Source organism: Cavia porcellus, unplaced genomic scaffold (assembly GCF_034190915.1).
Source record: "Cavia porcellus strain 051 isolate PalLab524CR breed Dunkin Hartley unplaced genomic scaffold, mCavPor4.1 scaffold_15, whole genome shotgun sequence".
Classification (NCBI taxonomy): Eukaryota; Metazoa; Chordata; class Mammalia; order Rodentia; family Caviidae; genus Cavia; species Cavia porcellus.
The window spans coordinates 58,897,497-58,919,575 of NW_026947498.1; the positions used below are offsets into that span (position 1 = coordinate 58,897,497).

General features: G+C 38.7%; 1 long non-coding RNA gene across 1 annotated transcript; it reads left to right on the forward strand.

The window, feature by feature from the left end:
* Positions 1-474: 474 nt before the first annotated feature.
* Positions 475-7,842, forward strand: LOC134470580 (uncharacterized). Its single transcript, XR_010039519.1, has 3 exons — positions 475-752; positions 1,123-1,178; positions 7,207-7,842. It is a non-coding gene; the product is annotated as an uncharacterized LOC134470580 (long non-coding RNA).
* The last annotated feature ends 14,237 nt before the right edge of the window (positions 7,843-22,079 follow it).

Consider the following 22,079-nt stretch of genomic DNA (forward strand, 5'->3'; position numbering starts at 1 on the left):
TAGGTCATAGGGTGTAGACACACCCGATTTCATCATGTACTGCCAAATTCCATAACAACTGCTCTAGTCTACAGTCCCACCATCAGTTCCTGAGAATTCGGGGAAAGATTCTCACCCAGTTAGAGCCATATTTTAACAAGTCTTTCCTCCAGTGCAACTGACAGAATCTAACTTGGATACTTTTTTCTAAGTTGAGTGGAGAAATAGTGCTACCAGATGTGGGCATCTAGGCAGTCTGTGCTAACCTGCATCCTAGAGCCCCTAAGCCCTGCTTATGAAATAAGAAGATCATCATCACCGCAGGATCAGGAGTAGGGTCTGAAGTGCTTCTTTCAAGGTTTCTAGTTCACACAATCTAGGAGATCATAGACCTCCTCTCTTGCCTGGGTAGCAACTTCCTTTCCTGCTGCTGATGTTGTCAGCCAAACACAAAACACAGAGAACTACTGAGAAAAGGTCAAGGCCATAAAGGACTTAGAGGCTGCTAAGGTGATATGGTGAGGCAGAAGACACTGAAAATACCCTCTTGCAGAAGAGTTCCCTATTGTCAAACATCTTTCCATGGCCTGGAGAACACCAGAATTGCACTTATTTAACTCAGTCTTTTGAATTAGACTTGCATTTTCTCTGGAAGCCTGTACACTGTTGACTCTTCACCTGAGAAAACTCTAGGCTCAACAACTGTTACTTCCAGAGGATTTCAGCATCTCAGAAGTACTCCCTGGAGAAGTAGGACTTCTGATAAATGCTTGGTAGGTAAAGTATGGTAAACGCTTAACAGGACTGGGAGTTGTGTTTCTTGTTCTCTCCAGCAATGGTTAAGTATAGTTCCTGGGGAGATTCTGGGCCCCCTAAAAGCTGCCACTTGTATTCAGCCTGACACCTGTCTCTTCACAAATTTCCTAAATCTAATGGTTGCCAGTAATCCCAGACCTAGCTCTTAAATTCAATAAGCTCCAAAGTACTTTTTTTTTTTTTTTAATGAGAGGTGAGTTCTGTTCCTTTGTTTCCCTTACAAGAGTCCTTTAAGATTCAAAAGCAGAAACTAAGTGATTCATCCATTGCCTCACCCACTGGCAAGCTGTTTCTTATACAGCATTTGTTTCTCTTTCCAAACTGCAGGCTGCCAAATGGGCTGAAGCTATGAGAAAGTGAAATCAACCCTTGGATATATGAAGGTATGTAGTCCTTGGGGACGAGAGTAGAGAGAAAGCTGCTCTGAATCAGGTAATAGGCAAGCAGTCTTCTGCCCAGTGAAGTAACAATCATGTGGTGAAATTTGGCTTAAGGCTGCCACACTCTGGCCTGAGCAGTATTTATAGGCATTTAAATTTTTGGACAAGACTGAAGACACTGGAAAAAAATTAAATTGGCATGATAATGGGCCACTAATTTTTAAATATAGTTATGTCTCCTTTAGTATTTTTATTGTAAGTAATTTTTGTGGATTTTCAGCAAATCTTTGCTGATGAGTGAGTGATGAAGGATGATACTTACTCCCTTCTCAGATTTCTCCAAGGCAAAGATCACCTTCACCTTCCCACATACTCACTTGATGTATTAAGGCATGTGTTAGTTAAAATTCAACATGCAGTGTTGAAATCTGATATGAAAAATCTCAGTTGGAAGTTGGTAAAGCCTCAGCTGAAGAATTAGTCTGAGGTGGGACAGAAGGCCAGGCAACAGCTGGCTCAAGAGAAAGGTCAAGGCCCCGGGGACCAGTGTTTGGCAGTAAGTGAGGCTGAAAAGCAGTGGTGATTATGATGAACCCTGGCCACAGGAACAGATGCTGCAAAGACAAGGCTGAAACAAGCAAAGAGCATCTGACAGAAGAGCCAAATAAAAATTCCATAATGAGATTAGGACTTGGGAACAAGGATCAGGTGTACAAGGGCCAAAAGGTAGGGATAAATACCCTAGCAGAAATCAAAAAAGCTGAGGCTTGTGACCCAGATCTAGAAGTCAGAGAGGGAGGTTTTGCTAGAGTTCTCCCTTCACAACATATTTAATTCCATTTCAGCTACACTACCACATAGGAAAAGTAGGACTTAGTTTAAACGCCCTGGCATCCAGGGGAGGACAGCTTCTGAGCTTTTGCCTTCCCAGTTTGCTATAAAATTGGCATTAGTAAGTGTCTCTGCCTCTACTTTCTGGATCCAGAAATGGATCCCAACGTCCAGGGCCAGTCACATGAGACCTCTCTGTACCCCACCTAGAGCCTTTCCCTGCCCTAGAAGAGAGGTCCGTGGGGGGAAAGATGTAAGCAGTCTTACTCCACTATCTTGGTCCTGTCCACAGTCACTGCGGCCCATCATGTGTCCATGACTTTAGCTTCTCCCCTATTCTGAAACCTAAACCTCAGCCTGCACTCAAAAATACTTTGTAGAACCCCTATTATGATCCAAGCACTCTAATCTCTAGTGCAGATGAAGTTATGAAGTAGACACAGGCCCTAGTCTCAGACAGCCTGCAGCCTGAGAGATAGGACCTCAGGGAATAGGTAAAAGATGGTATTGGGATGGGGAAATGGAAGAACGTAGGAGGGTAGCTGACCCAGACTGGGGGTGGGAGGGTGGGGCAGGAAGGACTGCTAGAGGAACTGAGAGCTTTGCCCTGATGCAAAGGACAAGTAGAAATGAACTAGGCAGAGAAGAGGTCTGTGGGTATACGTGGGGTAATAATGTCAGAGGGAGGAATAGCAAGTTCAATGCATCAGGAAATAAAATAGAACAAGTTCAAGGATTTCAACATAATATGGCTGAAGCCACTGAGGATGCCTCACTTATTAGCTTTTTGAACTTAACCAAGCTGCTTGAGACACATTGGCAAGCCTCTCTGAGCCATATGCTCCCATTAGAAAAATAAAGTAATACATCACAGGCTTGTGAGAAGCAATGAAAGAACATAGTGATAGAATCTAGCTTGGTATCTAACTCATGGCAGATGCTCAATGTGGTTTTATTTTCTTACATAATGAGAAGTTAGCAGCAAACATAAACAGGTACTACAGAAAGGAACTGCTTTAAAAGATTGATATTTTCTAGGTTCAGACTTACTCCAGCTGTTATTTGCATTCTGCAGACTCAGCTGTGCTTACTTTGTTCCCCACGCTTGCAGATGTGACCTCACTTTGTTTTTCTTTGCATCAGTCATAGTTATTTCCATTAGATTGGGCTGTGGGAGGTTCATATCTCTTCTACTAATTGCTTAAGATTCTTGCCCAAAGTCCATTAACCAAAGTTGAATCCCAGAATGTTGGCTTCTTGTGGGTGGGGAGGATAATGGAGATGAAGGGCATTTAGCTGGTAGCCTGGCCTCCCTCACATCCATTGGCTGATGTTCTGCATTAACATGGCTACTGTTAGTCCTTCCCTTCACCCCCACCCCTACCTAGTCCTATATAGGTTTTCCTGAACCCAACTGGGCATTGCAGGTTCCCTTAGCAAATCCAGCAACTTGAGGGCAGAGTACATGATCATTACATAGAGCTCCTCTTGCATCAAATTATCTTTGTCAAGCACTATAAAGGATAGTTAATGTCACTGTCTTTATTAGTAATTTGGAGGTGCTACATAAATGCTAAAATGGGGGTTTTCATTTTTGTAGAATCTTGGCTATTGTAATAATATACCTGATAAGAGCAAACTATATATGGTGCAGTAACTGTGCTTACCTTCCTCTCCACCTTCTCTCCCTTTCTCCTCCTTCCCTTTCTGAACTGTGTTTTAGTTTCCCTCTCCCCACTGTGTGAATATACTTATGATAGAAATTAAATATTTGTGTAGGTTTTTCATGCCATTGGAAGGTGCCATTTTCATAGATTCTTCATGGACCTTTCATGGACCCTGACAATCTTTGATTCTGAATCTTTAAAGTGTGGCTCAGTGCTTTGAGAGCAACTTTGACACTACACAGGAGGGTGGTGGTGAGTAAAGTGGTTTATGACCAACCGTAACTAAATATCTACTCAATCTTTTTAATGATCCTGTCCTTACTTTGGAATTCTCAGGAGGAAAGATTCTGAAGGAGTTAGTAAAAAGAATCAAACTGATCAGTGAACCTAAACTTTGAACAGAGTCAACAAATCACTTATACCTTTCTAAGGCATTCTGTACCCAGTGTCCCATCTTTGCCTGCCTGTCACAAGAGCCAGGCCCTTCACTGTGAGTAAAGAAAGAAGCTATTGCTTTCAGATTCCATTCTCAGCAGGGCACTCACCTATCTCTTACATTTCTGCCTTGGTCTCTTATCACAGAGTGATCAGGCCCACAATCTCCCAAATGAATAGACAGCAAAGGCTTAAATAAAAGAGACAAATAGTATGATTTTAAGACTTCAAGAGGATCAAAGCCCTCTAGCAGAATTTGAGATACTCTGGGGGCTGAGCCAAAGAACTTCTCTAAGTGGCTTGTATTTATTTGGTTTTCAAATAAAGGAAGGGGATACTGAGGAAAGCATGGGAAACTGAGCAGGACCTTGGGAATCAGTACAAAGACTCTCCAAGTAGTCAATTATGCTAATTATCTGCAACTGACATTCACTGCAAGAGCGAGGTGTCTGCAGCTGCAGGCTTTATCAAGTTAAATGAGGTTGGCAGCTTCCTCACTTGGGGCCTTATCTTGTGCTTTGAGGTGTCTCAGCATCACAGACCACTATGGGCCTCATCCAGGACCAGTAACTCACAGAGCTTCACTTACTTTGAATCTGCTGCCCATCTCCAGGCAATGTGCCTACACCTTCTACAGACACACAAGTAAACACAGAAAGCTAAGTGATTAATTTTATATTTTGCTCAGAGCCACTTTGTAGTGGTATCCATCAGTCGCTGTTATCACACAGTATCACAAGCCTTTCACATACAGGATACCTCTAATCTAGTGCTAATCTTATCTCTCAGAGCCAATTGTACCCTGTTTTTACTTCTATGTCATTTATCCTCACAGTGTCCGGAAACCAGGAAGCTCAGGTCAGAAGTCATTTCTTTTAGTTCTCAAGACCTTTGGTCCTTTTGGATAATTGTCTCTCATATCTTTATTTTCACACATACGAGTCTAGGGGCTTATAAATTTAGGTTCATATCATTATCCACGTGTTTTTTATTGAACATTACTGTTTACATTATATTTTTTTCCATGGCCCTAAATCACAAAAGTTAACTGGATTTTTTTTCTTGTTCTCCAGAAATATAATCTATTACTATTTACCCTAGAGACCTTGGTTGCCTGCCTAAGAACTGATTGTCGCATGGCTGAATCGACTGTATTTGATGCTCTGCATCTTATTTGCCTGACTACCTAGAAAATGTCCTTCCGGTCTCACTGATGTTCATGGTGACTCTGTGAATCTTAGGATCAGTTTGAGTTTACAAACATAGTTGTGAATTAATTCTCATATCTGAAGACTAAAGGACATGTTGGTGTATGCATCTAACACTTTCCCTTGATTTAGTCTTGAAGTTTCACACTCAACTTTTACTGCATGACGACTTGCCAGCCTGATCAGCTATTCTTCTCTGATCTCATCTGTCTAAAGCTGCAGTCATGATAATTAAGTCAGCTTCTCTTTTAGAATGTGAAATACAGATCCCTGCACTGTGATATAGTGACAGCATCAATGATCCTACTGGCACTTGAGTGTCTGAAGACAGTGTCCCTTAAGTCAGGCATTTCTTTAATTCACAGTCTCCAAGACACAGTTCTTGAGAGAAGACTAGGACATTGATTCAGAAAGACTTAGCATGCCAGGTCCATGAAGTAGAAACTTCTTGTTTTTATTCATTGCTGTTTCCAGTATCTAGCCCAGGTCTCAGAACCTAACACTGTTAGATTATAACAGAATAAATAAGAACTATATCTGAAAGGGTTACAAGTTTGAGAAAATGCAATAAATACAATAAAAAGGGCTTGAACTCCTTGATTTAAAGAAAAATCCATTTCAAGAGAATTTAATTTTTTTTTTTATCAGTACTGGGAATTGAACTCATGACAGCCTGCTTGCAAGGCAGGTGCTTATGCCGCTCAGCTAAATCCCCAGCCCCAAGAATTTAAAATTTTCATTTAAAAAAGCTGAAGGTCTTCATTAGGGATAGAATATATACGGCAGTATTAGATAGTGTCAATAGTTCAGGATTTAATTCAGGCTGCCAGGGTTTGAATCCTAGTTTTAAAGTATGAGACAATATATGTAAGGGGCACAACAATTTGGATACAGAGTTAGGCTCCATCGTTATTAGCTCTTGCCAGTAACAGTTTTATTTTCTTGGTAGTAGCTTTATCTCATCCCTGCAGCAGTAACTTGGTAATAGTTTACTAGAGGTTTACGTGGAAATGTGTCCACTGAACATCTAGCCTTGAAAGGCTAGATGTCTTCCTTGGACAAGAGTATAAATTTCTTGAAAGTAGGAACTCTGATTATTCATCTTTGCCACTAGTAAGTATTTGAGACTGCCAATACACTTTTGTCCAAGTGTTTATTCTTTGCATTGGATGACTAATGGTTTTACTCTGCTTGCAATTCTACATGATGAATGGTCACAAGGACAGTAAATATTGAAACAACTCTAGTCTCAGTCAGGTGGTGGTGGTATGTTAATGACACACAGGCACCAACAAAAATGTTCCACATTCCATTCAGTTGCATATATTCCAAGAGGATTAACACTAAAGCAGTATTTTCCCACATAGTACGACGTGCAGACACTGCTGATTTATGTCTCCCACTTCAGAAGTCTTTTTTCTCCATCCCATTTTAGTTATATAAAAGTGTTTTGAGAGTATTGCAGTCTTGCAGCAACAATCTGGCAATGACTCATGTATATTTCAAAATTAAATACTGTAAAGAGCATTACCCACAAGCTTGCCAAAGAATTCCTCCGCTATCTTGTCTATGACCTGTAGAAATAGCAATGCCATGGAAGAATCGAAGAGCAGTTCAATTTTTTAAAAAAATTATTCAGAACCAAAATAATAAAGCAGAACTGAATTACCTGCTTTTTATATCTAAATATAAGTCCCAGATTACTCCAAACCATGCAAGTAGATTCCTGACTTATTACTAACTTCATAAACAAAAAAGTACTTCTGATAAGCAATCCTAGAAAAGGCAGAAAGTAGTTTTAGAAATGAATATTCTAAGCAGAGAACAGATTAAGTCAGGGTAACACTGTGGCTCTGAATTTAAGTGAGAATTGTTTCTCCTCTTTTTCAGAAAAGAATCAGAACCCAGAAGCCCAGGATACCCTGATAAAACTTCAGCAGGTTCAGCTGGTGACTTCTTCCAAATGAAGAAAGGAAAATACATCTGTGGACTTCATACTGGACGTGCTGTGGCTGCTGGGTAGGACAGGAATAGGAAGCAGAGACACATTTGCTGCAACAGTTTTAGCTGATGAAATCCAAAGGGATATGAGAAGTATGGAATGCATATCCAGGGGGAAAGTCGGCAGCTCTATATAAAGCAACTATTTTTACAGAGTATCACCTTCTTGGTGGTGATGAATTGGGAAGAGAATATATATAGTACTCAGAAGATTAAAATTTCAAATTAGAAGAATGATGTGGTTAAACATAAAATGAGTATGAAACCAGTGATTGGAAAGTTTTCAGTTATATTTCTATTTCATACCAGCATATCTATTTTTAAAACTTTAATTCAGAAATATTTTATAAAAGATCCTACTGATGGAAATTGATCAAACTTCAAAATGGCTAGTATTAGCAGAAAATCCTGAATGATGTAGCTGTTTAATGTGCTGTCTTTGATAATCTATAACAAAATAAAATACATAAAATCTGGCTTCAAAGAACAGAATTGTTACTCTTTGAAAGAACTTTGAACTGAAAAAACCCTCTCATAATTGACCTAAACACAGGGACAGTGGGGAGGTCCCTAACTTGAAGGTGCAGCCTGACTTTTTTCTGAAACAAATAGAACCACACAGGTAAAAATCATCTGAGACTTCACTGAACTGCATGTATAAAATTGAAAACCCCTCACTTTTTCAGGGGACCCAGTCCCCTTCACTTTATTTTGCTTTATGCATAGCACTTATCTAGTACCAACAGACTACAACTCCTTTTTACTGACCTACATCCTTGCCAAATGTTATAACAGTTAATGTTATATGTTTACTGGTGTATCTCAATTATATGGGAGATTGCCTACTACATAGTAGGTTGAATTAAAGGGAAGTCAAACAGCCATGTTTGAAAAATATAATGAATTTTTCTGGTAAATGAAGACACAAATAATCAAAACAGTCCTTTCCTCTTCCTCCTGTCTCAAACATGGTGATAAATGCTGGTGTTCCCCTGGTCATCCCCTGAGGCAAAGGCCAAAGAATCCCAACTTTCTCTGTCTTGACCTCATATATTACTACAATCTGGATCTTGAAAATCCCCTCAATGCCCATGTTGAAGCCTTGGTTTTACTGGAAAAAAGTGGCTGCTGGATCTTTAGAAAATGGAGCCTACTAGATGAAGTTAGGAATGTAGGTCTATGGGAATATGTCTATAAAGGGAGCTATAGCTTATCAATTTCTTCCCCTCTCACTTTCCAATTCCCGGCCATGAGATGAGCAGCTTCCATGATAAAATAAGATGTTTTTATCATAGCATACATAATTGCCTCACCAAAGGCTTAACAGCAGTGAACCAACCAACCATGGACTGAACCCTTTAAGCCTATGAACCATAATAAATCTTTACTCTTTATATGTTGATTATCTCAGGTATTTTATCATAGTAACAGAAGTCTGACTAACATAGACAACAACACTATCAAGTGTCTACCTCTGGATCTCTTATTGAGATAAATAAATGCTTTTTATTTAATCCATTGTAAGAGTAATTCATCTATGTGTTTCCAGATTCATGTAACATTCTTTATATTCCAAATGATATATGATAATGCTGCAGCAGTGCTAGTGGGAAATTGGAGCAGGTAAAGAAAGGAGAATCCCAGAAATTTCTTCCCTCTTTCCTCTAGCTCAGGCAGTGTTTCCAGTGTTAGGTTTGCATCTTCCATGCTCCCAGTTCCCACCAGCCAGCCATCTTACATACCTTATCACTCAGGTGGCTCTTTCCACTGAACTCTGATAAGCATCATCTCCTTCCGTTGTCTTTTCAGCATTGTGGATGGTAATGGCTTCCTGCTGATACTAATCTCCAAACTGCTAATCTTTAAGAAGGCCTATATGCCTTCTCAGCTCTTCTAGCCCCTTAGCAGCTAATTATTTCCTTTAGAAAAACTGGCATGGACTACATTGTTCCAACACTTGCACAAATCACCTTCTAAGTTCAAACTTTAACAGGAATTAAAACTTCTTTACCTTGTGGGCTGGAAGTTTTCCACCTTTAAAAAAACATATAATATAAAGCCTCACAGTTTGGAGTCAAAACTATATAGGACTAAACATAACAAAATCTGTTAATCTTTCTTGGGTATTGAATCAGGCTGAATTCAAAGATATAGACAAATTATGAGAGTTCATCTGTAGATGTATAATTTGCTTGTGGTTTTGAATTTTAATCCATAATCTTGGCTGACATAGAAGAGTTGATTATTCCTCCTTTATCATTGTGCCAACAACATGAATCTCATGCTTAGAGGAGTAAAACAAACATTATATATTTCTCAGAGCGTGTCTTATCAGTCACTGCAATAAGGCAACTAACAAAGGGCCTAACATCACTTCCTCTAGTTCCCCAGTGAATATGTCTATAATAAAATTATCATCCATGCTATGTGAATAACCTTTTATCCAGGGTTTCCAGTCTAATAATCATGGTTAAGCAAAAAAATAAAATAAAAAATAACCTGATTACAGCCTTGTCAGAAGTTTGTTTTGCAAGACTGCCACATAACTCTGCCAGATATGGTATCCTGTTTATATTTTCTTCAGCCCAAAGATCCCATTAAATAAAGGTGAAATCCTCAATTATGTAAAAATTCTTGTAATCCACAAAGGAGCCCCCAAACTCAAGTTTAAAAAATGAGGCAAAAACATATTTTAAAAAGCAGCACTGATTTATTTTACCCTGGGCCCACAGTGTAGTTGGAGATTGCAAAAGCTGTGTGCCACCTTTAAGTACATATCACAATTTACAAAGTAAGGGGTCATGGGTGTGGATTGGGAAAACTGTTAATGAGGAAGGCCTTTGTTTTTCTTAGGAGAGGACAGAGCAATCTAACAGTAGTTAACAACCCCTGTTAGCTTATTTTAGCACCACATCTGTTATTTGTAGAGGGCAACAATGGTTAACATATCAATTAGGTAAGATTCTACAATTCTTTACAGAGGAGAGCACTGATTAACATATTAACTAGGTCACCCAGAGGGGGAAAGAAAACACATACACAGAAGGCCACGTTATAGGTATTTTGGTATAATACAAATATAATGAAGCTGTTTTTTCTAGTGTACAACATTCCCCACTGATTGTAGTTAGTGAGTCAAATCATTGACTCATAGGTATCTGTTTATAACCTTGCGTGCATCTTTAAAATCATAAGCTTTTAAGATCTTTGACATAGTTTATCAACTTGTTTACAATACAAGGCCCAACAGGAGGATTAACAAAGGTCTTGTAGCTGTTCTTATTAAAGCTGTTAACCAAAAGGAGAAAGAAAACCAACATTTAAATTTACTCTGTTTTATCATATAAGTAACAATTTTTTTTTCTAAAGTCAGACAGAGGCCTCCTTGGGGTCTCTATAAGGGAGAACACAAGATTATCAGTTACATTTGGCAATCTTAAGCTTAAAAGACTCCTTGGAGGGAACAGTCTACTTATCCATAGCTTGATCGCCTTTGGAAGCTGGGATCTGCTTGAAGTGGGAATGATGAATCCAGGCAGGCTTTCTGGCTACTTTGATAGTCTATTGTGGCTCAAGAGATTTATGGTGATGCCTTTTGATAAGGACTGGTGTCCAGGCTCCACAGTGGGATGTCTGTCCTCAGGGTGGGCAGCAGCGAAATAACCAGTGGATGGAAGTCAGAACTGGCTGAAAAGTCTGGGGGGGGGGATTTAATAAGATCTTGATTAGCTAAATCAGCTAATTTTTTTTAGAAACCTTAAGGATAAGAGGAAGAGGTCTCCCATATAAAGCCTCAAAAGGGGAAATACCTGCAATATAGGGGGTACATTGCACATGCAAAAGAGCAAAAGGAAAGAGACTCGCCAGTTTTTAAGGTCATTAGTAATTATTGTCTTTAAAATCTGACGTCTCTTTTTTACTTGTCCTGAACTTTGAGGCCGGTAAGCACAATGGAGTTTCCAATTTGATCTGCAAAGCTTAGGTTAGTTTTTGAGTTATCTGGGCTATAAAAGCCAGGCCATTGTCAGACCCCACAGATAAAAAGGTCAAATCAGAGAAACTGTTATCAGGGCTGACTCAGACTTAGTAGGCAAAGTTTTTACCCATCTAGTAAAAATATCTATCATTATTAATAAGTACTTACTTTCTTGAAGTCCAGGCTTTTTTTTATTTTTGTAAAGTCTATTTCTCAATTTTTTTTTTTTTTTAGGCATAGCCCCATGTAGCGAGGGGTTTCTATTTTTTGCAGTTGTTTTGGGTTCACCAATTGGCACTGAGGGCATCTGAGGCTCATAGACTGGGCTGTCTTTGATATTAGCCCCCAGGGATCTCTCGGAAGTTGAGCTGCTAAATATGTCTTTTTAAGTGCAAATAGGCTCTAACAAAGTAGGTGGGATTGGCAGTAATGTCAAGCCTATCTCAATCCCCACTGATTTTGTGGCTGCCTTTTGGGCGGTAGTGTCTGCCAAATTATTTTTTTGTGTAACAGGGCCATCTCCTACCCAATGGGTTCTTCAGTGGATAACAGCCTTGGCATCCAGATGGCAGCCAACAAGTTTAAAATTTGGGGAGCATTTTCAATCTTTTGACCCCCAGAAGTCAATAATCCCCGTTCCTGGTAAATAGCCCCATGAATGCGGGCAGTAGAAAACTCATATCTGCTATTAGTATAGATATTTATATCTTTATAACCCTTCTGACAGCTTGAGGGCCTCAGTGAGCACAATGAGTTCAGCTCACTGGGCCGATGTCCCTGTCTCCAAGGTTTGTTTCTATAGAACCTGAGAGTCCGTGGTAACAGCAGCTCCCCTGACCTGCTTACCTTGATAGATGTAACTGCTTCCATTGGAGAAGTAGGATGGAACTCCAGATAGTGGCTTATCAGTTAGTTCAGGTCAAAGTCCTGTGAGGTGATTGATGACCTCAGTACAATTGTGTAAGGTAATGAGGGGTCATCCTCAGGCAGCAAAGTAGCAGAGTTTGAAGACGCTGTCCCCTTGAAATTGATGGTAGTCAGATCTAGAAGTAATGCTTGATAATGCATGACTTGGGAGTTAGGCAGCCATCGGTCTGGTGGATCCTTGATGAGAGTCTCCAGTGAATAGGAGGGGATAATTAAGAGTTTCTGTCCAAAAGTCAATTTTTAAGCCTCCTTTACCAGGAGGGTCACTGAGGAAATTATCGCAGACAGGGTGGCCATCTGGCTGTCACATAATCAAGTCTCTTGGAAAGATAGGCAACAGGCTTCTGCCAGGATCCCAAACTCTGGATCAGTCCTGTGGCTTCTAGAAATTTTTGCACTTGCCTTTGAGTCACAGGGACTGGAATCTGTTGGATAGCTTACATTTGCTGGGAGGAGTCTTTTTATTTTTTATGGAGAGTCCAACAACAAATGTAGTCTTTTTGCCCAGCAGAAATCTCTTAAGCCTGGTCTTTAGGGTCCTCTCAGTTGTCAAATACCTTTTAAGTAACCTCTAATAACTGACTGAAGGGCATTCCCTCAAATCTCTCAAACTTTTGCAATTTTTGTCTAATCTCTGTGGCCAACTGAGTTACAAAGAGAACAACTGGCAATACTGGGGAACCTCCTTACCTCTGGTTATTCAATTGGGGTGGGACAAAAGGAAAACATGGTTCTGGCACTCCGGATCAGAGAGCAGGCTTCATCTGGATGGCACACCACTTTTTGTCCCAGGGTGCCACAATGGCAGGCCATTGTTTTACTGAAATTATATACTTAACAAAAAAGGGTTTTTTCATAGGTAACAAAATTAATTGTGCTGCATAATCTCCCAGATGTCCACAGCACATGTAAGAACTTGTATTTTATCTCTATAATCACCAATCACATTAGGCACAATAGTTATTTCTTTTAAATTTAGATCAGCTTTTTCCAGTACAAGACAAATTGTTTCTTTTTACATTTTTACTTTAAGACAAAACCACCTTTTTAAACTTATTATCAGTCAATTACTTTTTTTCTTGCTTTTTAGACAACATTAAAACCTTTAATAAAATCCTTGAAATTACCTTTTTAGTAGTCTAAAACATTTAATCATTTTATGTCTTTTTTACCACATTAAAAGCTACATTTAAAAAACTGTAACCTTTTTAACTGGTTCAATTACAGTATGACCTGGCTTTTACTTGGTAAAGTTAATATGATTTTTAAAAACCATAAAAATACATATATGTGCACATATGTTCACATTTTAACCAGAAAGAAAAATACTTTTTTTTTTTAAAAAAAAGGCATGCCGAGGTTGCAAATAATCAGTTGAGGACTAAAACATTAAACAAGGTGCCACAAGACAAGACCAACATTAAAGACACAAACAAAGGTTGTTTTGTGCACAGTTTGGTGAGCTAAAGGAAATAATTTTTATTATGAACCTTGAGTCCAATGAGCCACATGGGATCCTGCAACAGAAATGGGCAATGAGTCCCTAAGCTAACAAGTTCAAATAGGCCAAAAAAAACCCCAAAGTTAGTAACAGATTTAAACAGGCAGACAACTTCAAAGTACAAAAACACTGAACATAAATACACATGGGGAAAAAAGGCCCCAAAGTTACGGATGGGCCGAAACCCCAAATGGGCCGAAACCCCACACATGGGCCAAAGCCCTAAACGGGCTGAAGCCACACACATTACAAATGGGCAATAGCCCCCTGGATTCTGGTGCAGAAGGAGCCCTAGCTCATCTGCAGTCATTGTGCGCATCTAATTACAAATGGGCAAAAACCCCCACATGGGCTGAAGCCCAAACAAAGTTATGAATGGGTCCCAAAAGCCCTAAAATACAAAAGGAAAAAAGGCCCCCAGAAGTTGTCTCATTTTATCTGCAGTTATAAATGTGTGCACTCAGATTATAAACAGGCAAAAAAAAAAAAACAAAAAAAAAAACCCAAATACTTACAGATGTTTAGCCGATGGATCGGTGAAAAAATAATTTGGGGAGGGGTCCCCCATTAATCCCGAGTGAGCCCCCAAATCTTGTAATCCACAAAGGAGCCCCCAAACTCGAGTTTAAAAAATGAGGCAAAAACATATTTTAAAAAGCAGCGCTGATTTATTTTTCCCTGGGCCCAGCGACACAGTGCAGTAGGAGACTGCAAAAGCTGTGTGTCTGTCTCTCTATGCTTGCCACCTTTAAGTACATATCACAGTTCACAAAGTAAGGGGGTTATGGGGGTGGATCAGGAAAACTGTTAATGAGGAAGACTTTTGTTTTCCTTAGGCGAGGACAGAGCAGTCTAGCAGTAATTAACAACCCCGTTAGCTTTGGGTCTGGGGATTTAGCTCAGTGGCATAAGCAGGCAGTCCTGAGTTTGATCCATGGTACCGATAAGAAAGAAAAAGACAAAAAAAAAGAAAAAAAAGAACTTATTTTAGCACCACATCTGTTATTTGTAGAGGGCAACAATGGTTAACATATCAATTATGTAAGATTTTACAATTCTTTACAGAGGAGAGCATTGATTAATATATCAATTAGGTCACCCAGAGGGGGAAAGAAAACACATGCAGTAAGGCCCTTACAGGTATTTTGGTACAATACAAATATAACAAAGCTGTTTTTTCTAGTGTACAACAGAAATATAAATGGTTTGCTCAATGTAATTTAGAAATAACTTTTCTTTTAGGAAAAAGTAATGCACCAATACTAAACACTTGTGGACATTTCAGTGCAGAAGCCTAAATATGGCAAAGAAGAAAAAAATTTAATGTCTCATTCACATCAATTTTTCCATCAGCACTATGTATTAAAACATACACACTTTGTCAATTAGTACACCTTAGCCATGGAGTCTATATGATAATGATTCTTGAGGAGTTTTTCAGTGGATAATCTATGAGGACACCCTATACCTTTGTGGTATGAAATAAATAAAGCAGAAAATTGTAGAATCAAGTCTAAACTATCTTCCTGATATAGATAGTTCAGTCTAATTTGAATGCATGACATTTGGTGGGCTTGACAGCAAGTAGCTGGAGAAAGACATCATAGACAGGGTGTCACATACAATGTAAGTTTCCAAAGACTGAAGATCTAATATTGCCTTGGTCCTCTAAACTAGGGCCCAGACATGTGCCCAGATATGAGTCAATCTAATCAGCTACTTTAGCCAAAACAAAAACAAAATTCTTCTTCTTTTTTTTTGGCATCAGGATTTGAACTCATGATCTTGCACTTGCCAGACAGGCACTGTGCCACTGAGATGTATCCCCAACCCAAAATTATTCTCATTTATGTGTAAAATTGTGGACTTAAATATCATGAGAGTAGTTGTTGTATCTCTTTGGACTTCCATGCACTATGTTTCTATAGACATAGGAATTCAAGCCACATCTCAGGAGAAATTTCTATGGGACCGTGATGAATGATTTAGGAGACAGTAGTGGTGGAATAGGTCCTTCTGTAGGACATTAATAATCCCATTCCACACTGCATTTTTGTTCACTCACGTAGTGGCTGCACAGGGCAGCATGGTTGATTTTCTCCACATAACTGAAGAGACTGCATTTCCTGAAATGGCTCCAGTAATATTTTTCAAAGTTCTACGTCACCTTACCACTCCTCCATCAAGAAGGAAGTCTGACTCCACTTGGTTTGAATCTGGACAGGCCAGATTCTACTGGATATTTCTACTAGCAAAAGTGATGCTGTGGCTTCCAGGGATGGGTCTTAACCTTGTTGATATTTGGAGCTTAAAGTTGCCATGTAAGAAGTCCAACTTCCTTGAGGGCCTCATGCTTTAAAGGAACCAGATTTAGGAAAGGCCACAATACTGCCCCAATGTCATTTCCAGCAGTCAGTACCAACCACCACTCCCGTGAGTCATCTTGACATCCGGCCCAGTCTGGCCTTCACGTAACAGCAGCCACAATGACATCTGACACTGTTACATAGAGATCTAAGCCAGAACCATCCAGATGAGCTTTTCCAAATTCATGACTCAAAAACTCATGAACAAAAAAAAAGAGTGCTTTAAGCTGCTAAAGTTTTGGGGTAACTTGTTAAGCAACAATAATAGTCAAAACAGAATTATTTCAGAATTACTTTCATTTTATTCCTCAAGTTGTGTCAGAATCTAAGAAAATCAGAAGATTCTGGTCACCCTTGGAGAAGGAGCATTTTCCCTCAGATGCTTCATCTCTGACTTTCTAACATCCTGGTATCTCTAGAATTTGTTAATACTGGATGGCCCCAAAAAGCAACCACACTATTATGGAATCATTCATGGAAAAGTATACTTACCAGCATCTTTTAAGAGAACTGTTCTATATATTGTGGAAAATACACTATAATCAAGTACATAGTGAGGACAAGTTGAAGGTAAAAGAGAATACAAAACTCAAGTCCATTTTCAAGTAGTAGTAATAGTTGCTAGATTTCCATCTCTGGGGTGCGAAAGTTCTTTCTGCTTTGCTAAACACCTACAGATTGAAAACACAGAAGACAAACTGCATTACTCAGCAAAATAGAGAATACTGAAAATACAGAGAATACTCAGCAAAATAGAAAATACATGTGGATAAAGTAAAAAGGGGAACACCCTGTTGCTGAATAGCCAAAATGAGAATTTTGAGGAACAGAATGTATAACAATATTTTGAAAGTGGAATACGTATACAAAACTTTATTCCCTATCATCCTTGGCAGAGTTTCAGTAAATAACATATTGCTACATAATTCTCTTGCTGTTAGTGGTTTCCTCTAAGCAAACACTTCCACACAGTTCTTGGTGTGTCCCACCTATTTTTATAAGAAAACTCTTCCTTTTCCTAAAAGTCATTTGATTTCCCATAAATTCCATTTTTCTCCCTTCTTTTGCCCTACTAAATGGTATGTGAGCCCCAGATTCTAATACCGCCTTGAGGCACATTTTTCTGTGAACTCCTGCATGCATACATACACAATAACCTGTTGTATCTCAATAGCCCAAGATAATTTGGGGTCTCAATTTGCAACATTCCATCTCCACAATTATGTTCTACTGGCCCAGATCAAGCAGTCTGCAGGATCTGTAAGTAGATGAAACTTCAGAGAACTCCAACTTCATACTAGCACCGATAGAGAATAGCCTTCTCTTCAGTTCCAGTTATCGTCTAGCAGTATTCTGTACTTCTTGGAAGTAGAGAGAAGAGTAACTTGCCTTAGCCCATTCTTCTGCCAAGATACACTCACTGTTTAGCTAAGCACTGCTCTTCACGTCTTCATGATGCCCCTGCTGTGTGGAGGCAAGGAAATTGTAGCTAAGGCAAGAGATTAGAAACAGCTTTCTTCAATCTTATTCTTTCCCTGGTCTCTTTGTGGTGCAAGGAGCACATCTTGTCATTCTACATACAGATTTCCAACTCTATCCAATCTTTCAAGTTCACTCATTTCTCTCCATCTCCTTAGCATGTATCTCACAAAGAACCCAGTCCTTGGAGACTCACAATGCAGAAAAATCATTGTCTATAGCAATTTGCTTCCTGTACCTAGAGCACAAAATTGCCCACTGGCAAGGTTGGGGCTCAGAGAGACAGAAACCTTCCTAGGAGAGAGAAAAACTTTTTTCACAAAGAAACCATTAATATCTCAACAAAACACAAAGACACATTAAACAAGACACTGCAGGTGTAATACCCATTGCAAAAAGTAGCCAAAGGAATGGGTTTTTAACTGCACATTATTTATATGGAATAATAGGGTTCATCTGATTTTAGAACACTTTGACTCACGAATTCAATTCTCTCCACAATTCTGGCTGCAAACTGAACTGGACAAGAACTGAGTCAAATTTTCCCCAGAAGGTTAATATTGGATCTAAGCATTTAATTTGATTCAGTTTTCTTCCAATTTGGTTTGCAAAAAGGATCATGAAAAGAATTAAGTTTATGAACTGAGGTGCATATATATATATACATACATATATATGTGTGTGTGTGTGTGTGTGTGTGTGTGTATATATATATATATATATATATATATATATATATACAGAGAAAGAGAGAGAGAGAGAGATTAATTTTGCATTCATTTTTGTACAGAATGAGGCAGAGGTCTAGTTTCAACCTTCTGTAGAATGACATCCAGTTTTCCCAGCATCATTCATCAAAAAGGTTGCCTTTTCTCCAATGTTATATTTTTGGAACCTTTGTCAAAAGTCAGATGGTTGCAGCTATATGGACTTGTTTCTATGTCTTCTACTCATGCCATTGGTCAATACTTCTGTTTTTATGCCAATACATCTCTATTTTGTTAGTGTGAATTTAATTCATTCACATCAATATCAAAACTAAAGACTCAACAAAAATGAACACTTCACACCAATATCCTTGATTAATATAGATAATCAAGGATAATTAAGATATTCAAGATAATTAACATAGATAACATTGCAAAATCAGCAATAAAATTCTTGCAAACAGAATTCTACAACACAATAAAATGCAAAGATGGTTTGACAATCAATAAACCTAATATACCACATAAATAGAATCAAGGATAAAATCAATGATCATTTTAATAGATGCAGAAAAAGCCTTTGATAAGTTTCACAATAAAAGTCCTGAAGAATCAATGGATAGAAAAGTCTTATTTCAACATATAAAGGCAAACCTACAACCAACATCACACTGAAAGGAAGAAGCTAAAAGCATTTCCTCTAAAATTTTGAACAAGAAAAATGGTAACTACTGCTACTACATCTGTTCAACATAGTTATTTTAATCCCTGGAAATCAGTATGGGGATTCCTCAAAAAAATAAACTAAAAATTTCATTCAACACAATTATTTCCCTTCTAGGTATCTTTCTGAAAGAAAGTGAATACACTACAGTGATCCATGTACACCCATGTTTATTGCAGCACAACTGATAAAAACTAAATATTGGAAGCAACCTATATGTCCGTCAAATGATGACTAGATAAAGAATATGAGGGATTGGAGGAGAATCAACTTCCGAGATCCGGCCATGGAGGGACTCGGGCAGCTTATTCACCCGCCCTCTTGGTAAGCACCCACAGCTTGGGCCAGGAGGAGACCCATTACCTGTGAGCCTACTGCCAGGCGAGCTGAAAATCAAGCAGCCTTCTCCCGCCTCCCCGCCCCCCATAGCTACTGGGGATAGATGTCCCAGCATCTCTTGGGAGGATGACCATATGCAGTATAGCAAATATGGGGGACTTCCTTCTATCTTCTGTTTGAAGGCAAAGGTTGTTTTCACTGTTTTGTTATGTTTCTTTTGCCCTATTCAGTATTCTCAATTGTTTAAAATGTTCTATTTTGGGTTTGATTTTATAATACGTAATTGACTGGACAGCTATTGTTAAGTTAAAGAGATATACCATAGGACTTATTACTACTATCCCAGTATCCTACTGTGAAATCCTGTACCAATTTCACTGCATTGTCTCGACTGGCTTTGTTCTGTCTTGTGCTGTTGCATTTTTACTACTTTCAAAATTAAAAAAAATACATGTTAAGACTCATGCATGTATAGAATCTATAAACAGCTTATGAGAACTGATCTTATGACACATGATGAAATGAACAGATACTTTGAAGAAAAAGAGACACTAAAATAGCCAGTGCTGATCCTGGAGTGTCATAATGTGAAACCCAGCAATAGTGTTATTCTTTGTTCAGAGTGATATTAGCCTTCTTGGGTTTATTCAGTGTCAACATAATTGAAGATATAGGTAACTGCATGTATGTTTAAGTGTATAGGATTGATAACCATATTTCTAAGTTTTTGTTGGATAGTTGAACAGAACTGGTTGCAATCTCACTATTTGAATCCCCACTTTATAAGCTCCACTTTAGTATCTTGAATAACTATTTGTAAGAAGACAAACTGTAATCATCAACTAGTGATTTCTTACTGTTTATTTTTTCTTTGAAATTATGTATTATTTCTACCCGTTTTCTGTTTTGTTTAGTATTTCTTTAAATTCAGTTTTAAAAAGAAGACACTACAGTACCCAGTGCTGATCACAGAGTGTCATGATGTGAAATCCAGCAATATTATAATTCTTTGTTCAGAATAATTTTAACCTGCTTTAGTTTGTTTAATCTAAACATAAATGAAGATATGGATAACTGCATGTTATGTTTAAGTGTATAGGAGTGACAATCATGTCACTAAGTTTTTGTTGAACAGTTGAACAGAACTTTTTGCAGTCTCTCTGTTTGAATTCTCACTTTACCTGTTCCATTTTTGTACCTTGTACAACTATTTGTAAAACGACATCAACTAGTGATTTCTTACTGTTTATTTTTTCTCTGATCGTGCGTACTATTTCTACCTATTTCCTGTTTTGCTTAGTCTTTCTTTAAATAAAATTTTTTTTAAAAAGAATATGAGGGATTTACACATAATGGAGTGCTACTCTGCTGTAAAGAAGGATAAACTTTTAGGAAAATGGATGCATCTTGAGATCATAATGTTAAATGAAATAAATCAAATACACAAGCTTAAATTTTACATGATTTGTTTCATATGAAAAACCCAAAATAAAAAAATTAAAGGGCAAAATAAAAGGTAACAGGAAACAGAAAGAGCTTTTGCATTAAAGAGAGGAATAGTGAAAGGGAGGGGGGGAAAGTGGATGAAAAAAATTAAGAGGTGTTATGTACATGTACCAACTCCCCACAATGAACGCAGTCATTATGTACTGCAAGTATGTACTCTTCAAAATTTAAAAATTTTAAAAATCAATGACAGTCTCCAAAGAACTACAAAAAAAAAAAAAAAACCCTAAAATTCATAGAGAAACTCAAAAGATCCAGAATAGCCAAAGCAATCTTAGCAAAGCTGGAGAAATGAGCATCTTAAAATGGGCCTTGTGGCTTCTTGGGTTGCACAATGGTCCTGAACAGAAAGACTGAAACACATTGTGCTTGAGAAGATCTTGAGTCTACGTAAGTTATTCTCAGAGACACATTTCTCATCATACTGAGCACTTGTGAAGATTTCATTTCTTCCCAACATAAAATTTGGAGTTGAGGTTCTCACCTTAAAAGTTAACACCACCCATGCCAACCTGCACTCTGACTATAGCGCCCTTCCTAAATCTGAATTTGTCCACCTTCCCATTGCGCTGATTTCCCTGCCCACTCTAGGCCTCCACCCCTGAGAGACGAGACATTCTTGCCAGGACGTGGTTGAAGTCTCCTAGGAGTAAATATTTAGGAGGATATTTTCCTGCCCCACCCTCGCCCTCCAGGAGAAAGTCAGCAGCAACTCAGTCTGTGAGCCAGAGGTAGGCCCTGTCTTCTTTGACTCTTGCCAGAGACAGCAGCCTTTGAAAACAGCCAGAAACAGCTTTGCCTGTGAGGAGGAAGCAGCACAACCCCTGGCACTCGGTGGACCTCGGACTCCCCCTCGAACCACTTGTTTACCAGCTGCCAAGGGGAGGGGAAACAAGGTCAGGGAGTAGCTGCTGCTGCTGCCCTCACCACGGGGCCCAGATGACCTCAGAGATGGCCTTCAGAAACACTTGGTCCACTGTCCCCTCTCTTGAGACTTAAACAAGGGCATGTAACAATCAGAGTGCTTAGACCAAAACCCTCCTTACCCTTCCTGGAATGACACACTGAGAAGTAGAAAAAAGGATGTATATTTGCATTCTCAACTAAGAGAAAGAATCTAAAAAAGCACAAATTGCATTTTTCAAATGATACTTTTTGAATTTCACTTTGGTCTAGCCTTCAGCAGTCCATATCCTTATTCTCTGGTCTCATTTCTTTCAGAAAACCCACTTTGTAG